Raw genomic sequence first — 16,174 nt, forward strand, 5'->3', positions numbered from 1 at the left:
AGCCGGCTGTTTGTAAGTATACGTGCATGTTAGTAACACTTTTTTACATATTATTATAGTCATAATAATATGTATAAGTACTGTGGCAGAGGAAGGTAGTTCCTCGATGACCACACCCTGTATAATGCTATAATACAGTTTTGGTCAACGCTTCTGTCTTTTGATAAAGTACTTCAATAGCATTCATGTACTGTAGTTGGTGACTGAATCAGGCTGATAAGCTTCTCAGCTGTGCGCTGTCCAAGTATGTGCAGACACTGATTTAGTGAAGCAGGGCAGTGACACTGGGCTTAACCTTCTCATGAACCTGTTTTGCAGACCGGCGCGATCCAGGAAATAGCTTGTCTAGGAAAAAGGGCTCGAGGTGACCTTGAGACTCACATCTGTGAGCAGAGGGATTTTACAGTACACATCGGAGCAACTGGCAGGACCCAGAATTGTTTCATGGTCTCTTCTGTTCTCAAACTCTTGACTTCTTTGCTTACATTTGTATTCATTCATAGTTGAAAAAAACATATGTTAATGTCCAGTATTTCGCTTTCTCTAGTTAATGCATTATTGCTGAACAGATTTGCATTTACAAGTGAACATGTACCAATAAATACATTTAGCACTCTAAGTGTGACAGACAGATGGATAGATAGGCACTGATACTCTTGCTATCGTGATTAGATAAGTGCATGGGTTAATTTAATCCTAGATCTGATACCTATTTATCTGACAGGTAGAAATTATACAGTTTGCAAATGATGAACCATATGAAAACTAAGAGAAATAAAAAGCAAAAAAGAACTCTATATACATAACATGTACAATAATTGAATGACAAAAATATACTGTACAACGTATTTTAGGTTGCAGTGTCTATGAGTAAGACAACTGCTAGTTCTTTTTTACATAATATTCAGGTTTGACAAAAAAATTAGTGCTCTTAACAACGAGTGTCATCACTCCTGCTCATCAGGTATTGATCAAACCTAAAGATTATGTTAAAACCTGGCTATGCAAAGGTGGGCATGCAGCTACCAACACCAGCAATAAGGTATGAAACCCTGAACCCCGCTAATAAGTTTACTTTGGTGTACCAGCGTAAAAGCATAGCAAAGTGTAGCAAAGCACTCTAACTGTAAAAACACTCAAAAGTGGTACATTTTGAAATACTAAAAGAAACATGTCATACGGTATAGTCAAAACATTTGACGTTGAATTTGACGTTTCTTTTAGTATTTCTATGAGTGTAGAATTAAGCACAGAGAAAGGAGGCTGAAGCACGTTGAATCATGTTAAACCACAGATTTGTATGGTAAAGAATTATACAAATTCACAGGATCAGTGTGGATAAAGCATGATAAAATAAAAAATGACTGTTCAGATTTACCATGTGAAACACAAGAGGCAAACTTGATGTCAATATTATGCCGCCGGTTGTTAGCTGCTGCTCTGGTATTTTCAGCTGTGTTCTGATTTGTGTGGCAGTTAAGAGCAATCATTCACCAAGACAAGCTCCTGTTCTGAGGGATCAGTTGTTCCTCTCTGACAGTGCTTCCAGCCCCTCAGTGGCACATGTATAAATCTTAACTAGCTAAGTGTTTTTCCAGAAGCCATTCCTTAACCTTTTAATGGTATTATGTACCCTCAATTCAACCACTGTGAAAATTGCATTGTGGCATTCCAAAATGTGTTTGAATTGCCCCCCCATTTCATACTATATATATATATATATATATATATATATATATATATATATATATATATATATATATATATATATATATATATTATTTTTTTTTTTTGTTTAAGGTTAATAAAATTAAACACAAAATTGTTTTTACCAACAAATGGTTGAGTGGAGAAACCATCTCTTTGGTAGGGGGTAAATTATATATATATATATATATATATATTATAATATTTTTACAATGTTTTCACCATTGATCAGATCATCTCCAAAATCATAATCTTGGTAGTTTTATACCTTCTAAGTTTCAGGTCAATAAAACTTGGACTACCTTGTGTTACCTTTGTTAGTGCTATTCAGGGACTGTAAAAGAAGTCTATGCTCACCTAGTAAAAGCACAGCCACATGGTGTGCAGGGTGAGTCACACAGCGCAGGTTCACGTCCTGGATATGCAAAGTCGTCAATCTTTGCTATTGATTCCGAAGGGAGTGTAACATTGGCTCTGGTGCTGCCACTGGTTAGGGAGGCAAAACCAAAAGGGACTGTTTTACCTCATCACGCTACAGCAAACCCTGCTGGCCAGGCGCCCAGTGAGCTCAAAAGCAGACACCTGCAGGGCTGGCCTTTGTCCTCCATAGGTAGGTAGCTCGCTTACATCTACTCTCGAATACCTGCATGTAGAAGAAGAAGCTGGCTAGATTGAGGGATCAGAGGATGCCCACTGAACCTTCAGGTTCTCCTGATCTGTGTGGGTAATTGCTGTGCTCAGTGGAAAAAAAATATTGGACATTCCAAATTGGGGCATAAATTGGGGGTAAAATAATTGGGCACACTAAATTAATAAAAAAATGTAGATAAAAAAGTAGCCTATAGTCCCAGAGACACCGTGACAACCAAAAGGCACAGCCTGCATCAAACTGATTGCTTTTGGACTCCCTTGGAAACCTTTCTTGTATTTCTTGTTGCTTTCCTATTTCTGCCTCCACTTGTTTTGCTCCTGTGCTGCATGTCCTTTAACTGCCAGCTGCAGATGGCTTCAGAATTGATATGTGTTTATATACAGTATATATCTTTAAATTAATGCTTAATATATGTATTTACATGTTCCTGTGTAGTGTTCCTGTGTACAGACCATCCTTAGGAAGAACATTGAACCTGTCTGTGATAATGAACCTTCAATGTAGGAACAACTGCACTTTAACTACATTCAGGTCCATTATCACTCGTGAGGCTGGAGATGGCTATTTGATCCCCCTGTGTCCATCACCTATCTTCTGTCTCCTATCGTTTAATTGTTTAGTCCAAACAGCTACTTCACGCTATGTCAGGCCAGTTGGTACTCCTTCTGTCAAGGCCATGCTGAGAAATGTAACCCTACTTTTCCACTTAATATAAATAATACTATAAAAATAGATGGGATTGGCATTGACTAACCCCCATTTTAGTTAATTGGTTGTTTATAACTTTAAAAAAAAAAAAAAAAAAAAAAACATCTGGCAATGCAATTTTCTTTGTTGATTGTAATCAGAAATGCATCAAACCTTAATCTGGCTGTGACTGGCAGTATCTTTCAGCTTTGTGCTGTTTGACTAGCTCTTGCATGGTTCAACCAAAGCATGTGTAGTAAAGATGTCATGCTCTTAGTCCATGTTTAAGTAACCTGTCATCAATCTGTGACTGTGGTTTTGAAAGTTTTACTCTTTTGCACTGTATAAATAAACTCCACATTGTAATGGATCCAGAGGGGCATTGCACATGGTCTTCAAAATGACAGACAGCATGCTGTGTTTACCATATTTCGCAGCCACAGGCTACACAAACTATTACAAACTCAGCACCTCTATTACTTGTTGCTTTAGGGTTAAACATTTATATGAGTACATACATGTTTTTCTCATGGGTAATCTACATGGATACTATGGTATGAGGTATGAGTATGGGTTGTGGGTTTAGATTTATACATGTATGAATGTTAAGTTATATATTTGAGAATATGTTTATATAAAGTTTAATTTAAAAAAATGTATTTTACAAAATAAAACTGTGTTTAATGGATTGCAAGGACTGCAAGTGCCTATGACTGGCTTATATTGACACTCGAAACATGTTCTCTTCTACTCGTACCAATACTCCCTCATACACAGACATTCAGCATCCTATAACACTCTAATATGTGTCATTAGTTTTCGCCATGGTTTTCCTGCTGTTCAGAACAGGAGCTGTGTTCCGTGTTTGAGCCAGGGCTTACTGCACATGGTTCAGGCGTTGGCTGATCTAAGAGAGTACGCACACCTGGCTTTGTAAAGAAACAATGATTTTAAACAATCTAAGAGGAAGCCTACAGTTTCTACCTCTGAGTGCTCAAAGCTGTAAATATACCTTCTGACAGAGAGCATTTCTAAGTGTGAATATTCTTTTGAGGTTACCATTGTACTGAGTCCACTATTGCGTGGAAATGGTACCTCCTATGGTCACCTCATATATGTAGCTCTACAAGTGTTCCTGTAAAATTTATGTTATTTTAGTTGTTCTTGCCCGAGCTACAGTGAAGCTTGTAGATCGCATTTATAACCCCCTGCAGCTGCAGGTAGCGTCAGCAACATACACAGACAACTACTTACACATTCTGAACTCTTTACCTTGCCTGACTGAAAGCAAATATTCATGAATGGTAAGAAAGAGATGGGTTAATGTAGTGTTCTGCAAGAACTGTAGTGCAAACAACTGTAATATTAGGATTGTCCTGAAGCTGCCCAGTTTCTTTAAGAATGCATTGTTTTAGATAACAGGAACCTAATATAGCTGAGTAATGGGGAGCAGCTTTTCCAAACCACACCATTGTCTCCTCACTAGAATATAATCATAGTTAGTTATCAGCTCCTGTCAGGCTACAAACTAATTTGAGGAGTGGAGTTGAAATGAATAGTGTGCAGGACTGGGGACGCCTTGTTATTAGCACTTAAAATTAAGGGTACTGATTGATTGACATGTGGGATGTTTACAGATACAAGCAAGGTACAATGAAACTCAGTATGACACACAGATGGACATAGTAATGAGGACTTTAAAGAAAGGTATGTCGGTCCTTTTTCCATTCTGCTGAACCAGAGTGCCCTATTTTTGTTGCTGATGTATTGTAGAAATTAATTTATACACTGTTTTTTGATTAATTAAACACAATGTGATATTCTGGAAACTTTTCCAGATCTCTCAAATACAAAATGGATATTGGATACAGATTTATTGAAACAAACTAATAAAAAAGGATGTATTGATGTGTGTTTATTCCGGTGCTTAATTTCAGACGTTATCAAATCTTAGACAGTGTGTCAAGAGATTCTGGCTTAAAGAACTATCAATGAAAATGGATAAAACTATTTAAACATGTTTTACCTAGATTGGGACTCAATGCAAAAGATAGAAGCTGTTTAGCTATGATAATGCCAATAGGAGGACGCAAGCCGTGAAATACATATGCCTGAAAGAGCCGTAGATTAAACAAGCCCTGATCTTGCTTAACAAATTCTGCTGTATTTTAGTTAGCCATGTCTGTATTTTAAAGCAGGCTTGAAAATGACATTATATAACCACTGGGTTTGAGTGAACACAGCCTGTGATCTTCAAATACATTGTGTGCTCTTGAGTTTGAATCTGAGCTAAATGAAATCCAAAGAGACTGATTCTATTTGCATATACTGTGTATGTATGTATATATATATATATATATATATATATATATATATATATATATATATATATATATATATATATATATATATATATATATATATATAAGCACATGTTAGATTGTATATTATCAACTAGAAATTGTGCTGGCTAATTATTGTCATCCCATATCTGTTAATAGCTAACATGTGTTTATGAAAATCTGTAATTGTGTCTGTTCCGTACCCCCAACCTTTAAGAAGCTGTATGTAGATTTTTAGATCAATCCAACAAGTTGTTCAAAAATTATAAACCACAAAAATTTGCATTGCAATAAAAACAAACAAGAAAATGTATTTTGCCATTCCTGATAGTGCCCTCTGTACAGTAAATTAAAAGAAAACGAATGCCACAGTTTCTCTTTCAAGGATGGCTACATAGCCACACCGGTAGTCTTCATAACAATAGGATGTTCAGGGAGTATTTGAAAATATTTCAAATGTTATTATTCTGTGAGGACGTGCACAGTGAATTGTAGTCAGACCTCTAAACGTGTTCATGTTTCTTTAACTACAGTCTCACAAAAGATCAGATTCAGATGCATTTTGTTTGTTCAAGGACTGCAGTTGTAGAGAGCTTAATAGAAAGGTGTGTCTCTGGAGGAAAGACAGTTTGATAATTGGATAAATTCAAGGGGTTTAATAATCCACTAGGATTCTGAAGGGAGCTTTGCAAGATTATTTTGTGTTTTCATTCACAGCTGTGCACGTCTTGCTTTATTCCCACAAAAATCCTTTAGTGTACCATGTGGTTGTCACAAATGTGTGCTTTTTTTAACTAATTTCAACATCCCATCTTTGCATCAGTAAATTAGTCACATAAAATGCGTTAGGAAACTACAAGAGAACTAATTTCACCATAGTGAAATAGGCTACTAAGCAGTTGTTATAACAATTTATCCCTGCAGCTGAAGCATGTAAAAAACTTGGACAGTAAACAATGGCTCCCACACATGACCATTTCTAAATATTTCATCACTTTTAATACGTGTTTCAGGGATCTTACACACACAGTACTGCCTACATTATTACATTTTTACATATGAAAGATGAGAGGGATAATTTTCATTTACTTGGTTTTGAAATAAAGATTTTAAAAAAAATGTAGAAAATGATTGTTGTTTTAGGATACAAAAAAGTTAGTTATAACAAAAAATTTTGTTAGAATCAGTTCTGATAAATGTTTTGAGATTCACAACATACCAGTGTTTTGGGTATTCAAAGTTGTTTTCTTTCCCAGTTTGTAATAAAATATAATGTTGAGTGGCATAGTTTCTGGCGTAACCCACTAGCTCAGCTCCAACACGCAACCATTTGACTTTTAACCTTTATAATAATTTACAGAAACAGAAAATTAAAAACAATGTCTCTGAGCCAGTATTAAAATATGAGCAGTTTGTTGTTTTTTACTCAAAAGCGCCATATCTTTACAGTCATCTACTCCTTAACCTCACAGTGACACAAGTCGCAAGGAGCTGCAGCTATTAAAAGGGTACAGGTAGTGAGTAATAGTACTCGCAGCTGGCTGGTTCTTATCAACCTCTTCCCTCACAGATCAGCTCTGTGGAGGAATGATGACCTTAGCAAAAGACCTGCTCCCCTGCTGGGTACAATGGTCTAGTCTATCAGCAGGGATACAGAGGACAGCTGATAGCAACAAGAAAATTGATTCCTGCCGCAGAGGCCAGTAGTAGAAGTTCGTAGACGGGGGCAAAGAATGTGTACTGCCATTGAGAGCAGGAGCACGTGAGACTGAACTCACTGCAATGTAAAGCACTACCTGACAAGGTAATTGTAGGGTCCGTCCTAAACATGACTTCAGCCTCCCCTACTCTTTCGTACTTCAACTGTCACTAGGACTGGGGTCTCTTTTAAAGCCTTATTGTATGTTAGTATACGGCAGTATTTAGTGCTACCTGGGAGAATCAGACTCCTGAGGTATGTATAATATATTTTAAAAAAAAAAAAAAAAAAATATATATATATATATATATATATATATATATATATATATATATATATATATATATATATATATATATATATGTTGGCCTGTTAGCATGTATACTCTATAAAGCAGTTTCTTCTTCAGTGTGACAAAAATAATTCAGGCCTAAAGGGGTTAATACAGAATATTTCACTAGTTGAGAGAAAGAACATTGCAACTAATGAGATTATAAAGTTTTAGGAGTTTTGTAGTATTTTAATTTACAGTCATTAATGATCTTTTTTTCTTTCTTTCAAGAAACAACATTCAACTACCTTCTGAATCCTAAACAAAAATAGTCATGCAGGATATCATATGTATTTTTTTCTACAAGCATTTGCCAATGTAATACAGCGCCAATTGAAAACCCAGCACAGTTGAATCTTTCAAATCTAGATTGAATGCCTATCAGTTTGAGTGTGCTTTGTCGTAGCTAGAAATGATTAAACTACACTCATTAGGGACCTTTTACTTTAACATCTTAAGCTTCACATTTTGCACTTGGAAAGTTTGTTGAAGAGTGATTGTGACTGACTGAATTGGTGGTGGTGGTGGTGGTGGTGGGGGTGGCACTGCTAGAAGCCCTTAAAAATAAAAGTAAAGATTTCCTGTTTTTATTTTCTGTTTTTAAGCTTTCTTAGTCAATTATTTAAATTATATGTCAAATTATTCAAAAATATTAATTACATGTCTTTTTCTATTAAGTACTTTTTGTCATCAAAAAAATGTAAAATGTAGTAAACATAACTAAAACAGAAGAACCCCATCTTTCACTTGTCCACAGTGATCCTCAGGAAACAGATTGTTTGAACCCCTGATCATCACTTTCCTGTGCCTTGTTTTCAATACTCTGGATCCACATAGTATGAGCAAGTGGACAAGTAGAAACGCATGTTGTCAGTTTGTACAGAGTCTAATTCTTAGGAACGTCCATGCTTCCAGGAGGATCTATACATAAACCTTATTCTGAACTGGCATCATAATTTTACCCCAAACCTTCAACATAATCCAAAACTTAAAGTGATTGTAGCCAACACAAGAATTCTGTACATTTCCCACACATTACACACAGGTATTCACTATATAGCTGCTATTTTCTTGCCCTACAGGTGAAGTTGGAGAGTGAAACATTATGTAGGCATGGGTTACAGAATCAGATAAAGCAAAGCAATGCCGACAGCCTGCAGGTCAGACTGGTCACAACCTCAGAGCAGGGCCCCAAATACTTTGTAGAGAATTTTCAAATCGTAACAAAATCCAAGATTAGGCGTGTTAAAGTAATTAAATTATTTGGATTTTAAAGTATTTATGAATCTTTCAAACAATATATTATTAAAAAAGAATAAGGTTTAAAGTGTTTTATTCCTGGTGAAATTGTTTACATATTTTGTTTAAATGTGAAAAATAACATCTCATTTTTGTGCTCTGTGACTAAAGTTTTTTGAGAAAGTGCATGTGATTTTTTTTCCCCTCCTCAGACAAACTTTTAATGATGTTCAGATTTAAAGAGAAAATAAATCTCCAAAACAAGTAACTCATAAAAGTGTTCCCTGTTTAGTGCAAATCCCAAACCCAGTTGTTAAATGTTAATTTTACCCTTGTTAACAGTACCTTTTTAAACAGAAATTCCTGCAAGAGTTTATAATTAATGAGGGTATACTTCAGCTGTCATCCACACAAGAGATTTTTGAGGAGGCCTGGTTGTAAGATGAATGGTTTCTGCTTTGAGGGATTCTCTGCGGGAGTCTCCAGGAGTGCTAACTGCACTCCAACTGGAAGCGTTCCGGGCGTGGCAGCAATGCTAAGCCAGCAGGGAAGTCATGCCCATGCATCCGGAGTCCCAGCCCGGCCACAAAGACTTCACGCTGCAAACACTTCAGCATATTCCATTAAGAGAATGTAACTCTGCCTTTCTTAAATCACTTAACATATATCAAATGTTACGTTGGCTTGAGAAAAGACGCCAATAAAAAAAGTCCTGCGTAATAATCCCTATTTAAAACATATTTATTGCCGAGTGTATCACTATATAATTTGTCACTATCAAAAGTGCATATGTAAGTGAGGGTAGTTGTTTTAGTTGATGTTAAAAGTTCTTTAACCATGAATGCAGACAAGACTGCCGTAGTGGTTAAGAAGCTTGCTTGCTTGCTGTGTGCGAGGTCGCCAGTTCGCACCCAACCTCCTCCCTATTACATTAATGCCATGACCCATATCTCATAGATTGGCTGCAGATGATCATCAGGTTAAAGAAGGGTGTAATGGGCAGTGTTGTGTGATGCACCAGATTTATGGATTCTGTCCCGTCAGTGAGGTTAAAAGCTCTATAAACATGAATGCAGATGCATAGTGGTTAGGATGCTCACTTGTGGTGTGTCAGGTTGCCGGTTTACGCCCAGTCTCTGTCCTGTTACATAACGCAATCATCACCTTTGATTGCAGACTGGATTGTAAACTGTAGATGGAACCAGGGCTAGGCAGTTTGATATTGGAACTAGTTGAGCTGGAGTTGGTTTGTGCAGATGGAAAAGTTCTGCTAGACAGAGCTAGGAATGGCACTGATCTCAATGTGTAGGATACTGGATCATATGGAATTGCAGACCTGAACTCGGGTGTTACTGCACGTTTCATAGAACTGATCTCCATGGGACAGTCAAAGACCATTCTGTGATGGATCGCATGAAGCAGCTTCAAAGGGTAAACCCAGCAGGGCAGATGGAGTGGACATCAGTGTAGCCCAGTGAGGGACAACAAGATGTACTGCCTCATTTGTCTTACATCTTATGACTTAGATAGGAGAAAAACAAAATGTATTTGAGTGGGTCCTTGAACTTGACAACACCAGCAGTGTTGAGAAGAGGACTGTTTGACCCATCAGGGCTCAACCCTTTCTAGCACATAATTTCCAGGGCAGATACTAATTGTTTTAAATGTTACTACTTTACCTGGTTAGCTATTTTATTAGGGTTTTTTTTGTACACTTTAACCAGCGATGTCAAACTTAGTTCCTGGAGGGCCACAGTGTCTTCTAGCTTCAACCTGATCTCTCAATTACTTAATTGCTGTAATTATTTGATGAATTTGGACAAATTTAACACTTCTCTCCAGGCCTCAAACGGTGTCATGGGTAGTGTACCTTGGATCAAGTGTATTTTTTAAATCAACAACTGTAAAAGACCTTGAAAAATATCAACAAATAATTAGATCAATTATGTTGGAGAACCAGAAGACCCTACTGCCCTGAAGAACTGGAGTTTGACACCCCTGCTTACACAGTGCTTCCTAATTTCTTCTTATGATGTAATTTTACTTAGCTTCCATTTGTGCACTCTTGTCCTGTAGGAACTTGTGAACACAAAAAATAACTTATAAAAAAAATAAAATAAAAGATAATACTGTTAGAATATCTTAGTGTGCTTTTACTGCCGCATTGATGTAAATTACAAGAATAATGACAAAAAAAAGCCCTCTAAAATCTCCCCTCCATCTGCATACAATAAATGCTGATTATTTAGAGAATGCAAGCAAAATCAAGCACTGTACTATATCTTATGTGTACTATATGTTTTGTAGACCCCGGGCTAAAATGTGTTGCCCATATTGATGAAAACGTTTGTCGAACTGGAATTGTTGAATGAATCTTAACAATGTCCAGAGCGGAGGATTGTTGACAGATTTCAAGGGCTAAGGGTTGTAAAGCTGCCAAATTTTGTCTATGGTTCTGTTATTACAGGAAATGCATTTCCAGCTGCTTCAGTCAAACTGGATGGTTTTTTTTTTTTGTTTGTTTTTTTTTGTTTTTAATACCAGCAGATTTGAATTGCCATTAGCAGACACATTACTGGGACTCTACAAAGCATGGATTATAAAGTAAAATGAGACCTTGTCTATAGCATAACTCAGCCTTTAATTTTACTGAAGAGTGATCCTTTGGAACTTAACACTAGAACTACCGGGTGTACATACATGCCTAGAACTACCGCTGCGGTCTTCTTTACATTATATAAAATGCGTATAAAACTACTGCAGCGTTGCACGCTACCAAACTGTTCTGTGTTAAATGTAGTCAAATATACCAACTTTAATTCCCATTTCCTCACTTGTATTTTACCATAATTTCTTTATAAATCAGACGTTTCTCCATCTTGGATATTTGGAGCGTAAAAACATTGGTTTGTGAAAAAACTTGTTTATGTTACTGTTTGTTTTGCTTCATGATATTGTCTGTGACACAGTTTTTGCAGCCTGCTTGTTACATGTGAGGGACATGTGTTACAACATGAGCACTGACAGAAGACTTGGGGGTGGTTTTGGAAGGGGACTTATGAATTCAAATGCTGGGCTATAAAACAGTGATTTTAGCAGCTCAGAGACTGCTTTTGACATGCAGCGGGGGCTTACGACACCGTGGAGCAATAGAGAATTGTGCCCGAGATTTGTTTGTTTGACTTTTTTATACAAGTGTTTTCTGTTTACCCTTTTGTTTTGTGCTTGAGTTTGACTCTGTTAGCTATTCAGAGTCCATCTTTCCATCTTCAATCTTGCAATAGCTAGTTTGGTACACTGTTATTCAGTAACTTTTTTCTTCAATATAATCACGACTAAGACTTGCTGTGCAGTCCTGCATTGTATTGGTCTATTCATTTTAACTAGAAAATAAGTATTTTCACAGCTGTTAGATAAATCACATCTGAAAATGTCTCCTGTAGCTATTCAAAACAAGCACAACGCTCTCAAGTTCAGCAGCACTAAGCCAAAATCACTGTTTTTTTACTATGCCAGTCAAAATGACAGTTGCGGTAGTTCCAGTGATAATGTATTATAACTCCATAGGTTTCTGCAACCCTTGGTCTACTGATGGTTTGAGATGTTTAATATATATATTCAGGAAAAGTCAAAAAAGCACAGGTGCCTAGCTGCCAAATCAGTGGAGAATTAAATCCATTTAAAAACTGTGATGCGCCAAAAACACTGCTCCAGTAGTTCTAGTGTTAAGACCCAAACTAAAGTGGTGACCTAAGATAACCTAGTTATACACTTATGTATAGACACAGATCAAGCAAGTGGAAGCCATGCCAGCATCTCATACAGCTTAATAAACAGTCACCAAGTAGAAGCACTGTACTGTTAGACGGGCCTTCAACCTTTCTGGTTGTCTTTCTCTGGTATTGCCTAACAACCATCATGTAGAACACAATCCCAAAATATATTCATGTAGAGTTCATTCACCAAATAAAAACACATTGGATAACGTTTTTAGGGAATTTACACTCTTTTTTTTTACATAAATATATTGAAACACTTGTTAAAACTTGCTATGGACAAACGTGCTAAGCACGTTCTGGGGGCATATGGAGGCATCTGTCTGTCTGCCTGTATGTCACTTTATTTTTTTATGACACTGATAACTGTAGTTAAAATCCCCATGCACTGGACCCTTCCTTGGATTGTGTTTGGGAATACTTCAATAAACTGTTTTTACAAATTTCGTAACTATGAGATTATAGGGTCCCTCTGCATGTGTGTTTTGTATCAGGAGATGTTACTGTTTTATACGTAGTGTTTTTAATTTCAGATGGGAGGACCATATTTATCTGAAAACCGGTTAAAAAGCATGCTGGAGAAATGCATGCAAGCATAGAACAGAACTGGTAGTGTAAGTCTAACAGAAGGTCTGTCCACAAGACTTCAATCCAGTACATCAAGTGTCTCCTGTCTCCTAATGCCTGCGACCCTGTCTACAGTGCACAGTAGACCAAGGCTTGTGTCTGCAACCCCCTCTACAGTACACAGCACACCAAGGCCCTCTGACTCCATGCTCTCCCTGCTGCTGGAGGAGGCAGGCTGGTCTAGGACTTCCACAGCCCTGGAGAGAGAGCAGGACGGGGAGAGGGGAGCAGAGCACTGCAGGACGGGAGAAGCCTGTCCGACAAACTGCTGTCAGATTTAGAGGGGGAGGAGGCTGGCAGTGCTGCTGCTGATGGCACCTACATGGCTCAAGCTCTCAGGAGAACAGGAGTGAAGAGGCCTGCTTTCCTGGATGACCCGTCTTACACCAGCAGTGACCGTAGACAGGCCGACAGATGAAGCAGACATTTCAGCCGAGGCAGGTAAGCCACACTTAAAAAAGGGAGGCTCTCTGTAGAGTCATTCTGTGTTCTGCTCTCTGACTAATTTGACTTGTATGCATCAATTGAATGTTTGATTTGTCATAATAAAGAGTTTTTATGATGTCTGGACATGCATGAAGGTGTTTTCTTCATATCTTGTTTATTATCAATATTTTCAATTGTAATCCCAATCTCATTTTTATGACTTACTCATTCCTCATAACACTGCATATTTAGCTGAACTGTTTCTATCTGCAATGTTTTGCTACTTTTCTGTAGTTGTTGGTGTGTTATGTATCTTTTAATGGCCTTACTTTTGGGTTGTGGTGTACAGTGTCCTGTGATTTGTAAAAAGCTAACCCCCAATATTTGGATCTTATGTCGCGGTACGATTGGCATGAAAAGAGTGGTTACGAAACTCTTAAGAAATGATTACCATTGGTAGTCCAAAAGCATAACAGTTCTTATGTATAGATTTGGCAATGTTGCCCGCCCCTGTATGTAGTTCAGTGTTATATGTTGCGTGTTGTGTGTTAATGTTGGTGTATAGTCATTGGTACACGGGATATAAATGGGTCTGTGGAACATGAGTTTGTTTAAAATGTATATTTGTATTTAGGCACGAGGATTGCGCAGCCCTTTACGCGCAGGTAAAATATAATAATATGCGAGCTCAGGGAATTGTACTTTATTAATTCACATGCAGTTGTACCAAGACTCCAATTGAATGATTGATCTCGGTACAGCTGTATAAAAGCAACATGTTTTCCCCCACTCGGGGTTGTGTGTTCGGTGAGTGGAGAATGGGATTGGAGATGGAGGTAATAATAATAATAATAGTTAAATATCAGCTCACCGTGTTTATCTGTGTAGTCCGTTTTGTTTGTCTCTTTATTTTGGCGAAAGTGCCATGTCCTGTGTATTTTGTCTTTGCAACCTTTTATTTTCTGTTTCATTATTAAACGCTGAGCGCAACCAATCTCTCAGCTTCACCAAACTCCACCTTTCAGTTGTTTATTTTGTGTTGGTTCCTGGTTTCTGGTCTGACGTCACCCACTGCAGCCGTCTTTGTGACAGTAAATCAACAGGGAATCTGCAGTGCTATGCAACATTGGTACAATGGTAGCACAGTTTTAACATTTTTCTGACATACCATACAAGTGGCATCACACTGGAACCATGGCACTATATCAATACAAGGCAGATAATGTATCAGAACCACTGGGCAATATATGTTGTCAATGCTGGTAATGCTGTGATCTACTAATAGTTCTGCTAGAGGTATTTTTATGGGATTTTCCACCTGGAGATCCAATCAGATTAACAAAGCACTGGAACTTAACACCTTAATGCATGTTGAAGAAATAAGTAAATTAACTGATAGTGTTCAAGGGTGTGTGTCACTGTATTACGCTTTGAAACTACAAGGACTGAATGTTCATCCAAATTGAAATAAACTACCGCCTCTGTTATTACTCTTATCTGGCATGTAACATTTAGACAGGTGCCAGATTGTTCAAGGCTAATAGGGCTTAATTCCAATTGGATCAAGGTGTACAAACATTACAATAGCTAATACTGCTGTAGTAATTAACATTAGCCTGCGGGTGTAAGTAGCAGTGAATGCCTGTGAAGTAATAGAACTGCTACATTGGGACTTGTAAAATGTGTGTATCCTGTGCTAGACATAATATGAACTGTGCTTTACTGTTTTCCTGCAGGTGCTGAAACAGAAGAAGGTCCATCTTAACTAATCTCTTGTTTGACAGCTGTGGGACCAGTCATATTCCTGCACTGAGTTCCAGTCATATTCCTGTTCCAGTCAGTCTTAAATATAAACAAAAAAAATGTAAATCAAATAGTCGTCTTTGCTTAATCCGCGTCTACATTACTGACAAAAATAAACAATTATCATGATGCTATTTTATTATAACACAAAAGACAGTGCCAAAGACCTATCGTTGTTTGGTTTATTTTTATTAATTCTGTTATTATGGCTGAGTCTTTAAATGGCTTATTATAGCTATAGCTAAGCAATTCCAAGTCTTACTTGTTGTGCAGTTTTTTACGTTGTATAAACTATGAAAAATATGTATTTCCTTTTAAAATACTATACCGCTACCATACTAGGTGAAAGAAATGTCTCGGTGTGTTGTTGCTTATTGAAAAAATGGTGTTGAAAGTGGGGACAATTTCACTCTCAAGGTCAATTAACCTAGGAAGTGCATGGTTACCTGAAAGTAAGGCATGTAAAACTGTGCTTTCTGTAACCATCTGTGGTCCCAGGCCCCATTTTTAAAAGAAGTCTTTCAAAACTGCATGTGCAAGACGCAGGATACTTAATGAATGGGAGTGCATGATAAGTAAAAACTATTGAATTGGTTAGAAACTACAGATAAACTACTTGTGTTTGAACCTGGAGTCTGGAAAAACAGATTGTATTTGTTATGAGGTTTAAGCTTTAGTTATACAGTTTTCACACTGATGCTGTAAAAAAAAAAAAAAGGGTCCCACGATCTCCTCTCTTCATGTAACCCCTAATGCTGGTGTTTTTTCACTAGACCAGCGTGATTAATGACTTGCTAAGGTATGCAGAACTCTCTTGATGCTCTTGAGATAACATCACATTGTGAAGTTTTCTGTATGTGTGCTCTAATGAAGCACACACCTGTT

Source organism: Polyodon spathula, chromosome 17, assembly GCF_017654505.1.
Source record: "Polyodon spathula isolate WHYD16114869_AA chromosome 17, ASM1765450v1, whole genome shotgun sequence".
In the NCBI taxonomy this organism is placed as follows: Eukaryota; Metazoa; Chordata; class Actinopteri; order Acipenseriformes; family Polyodontidae; genus Polyodon; species Polyodon spathula.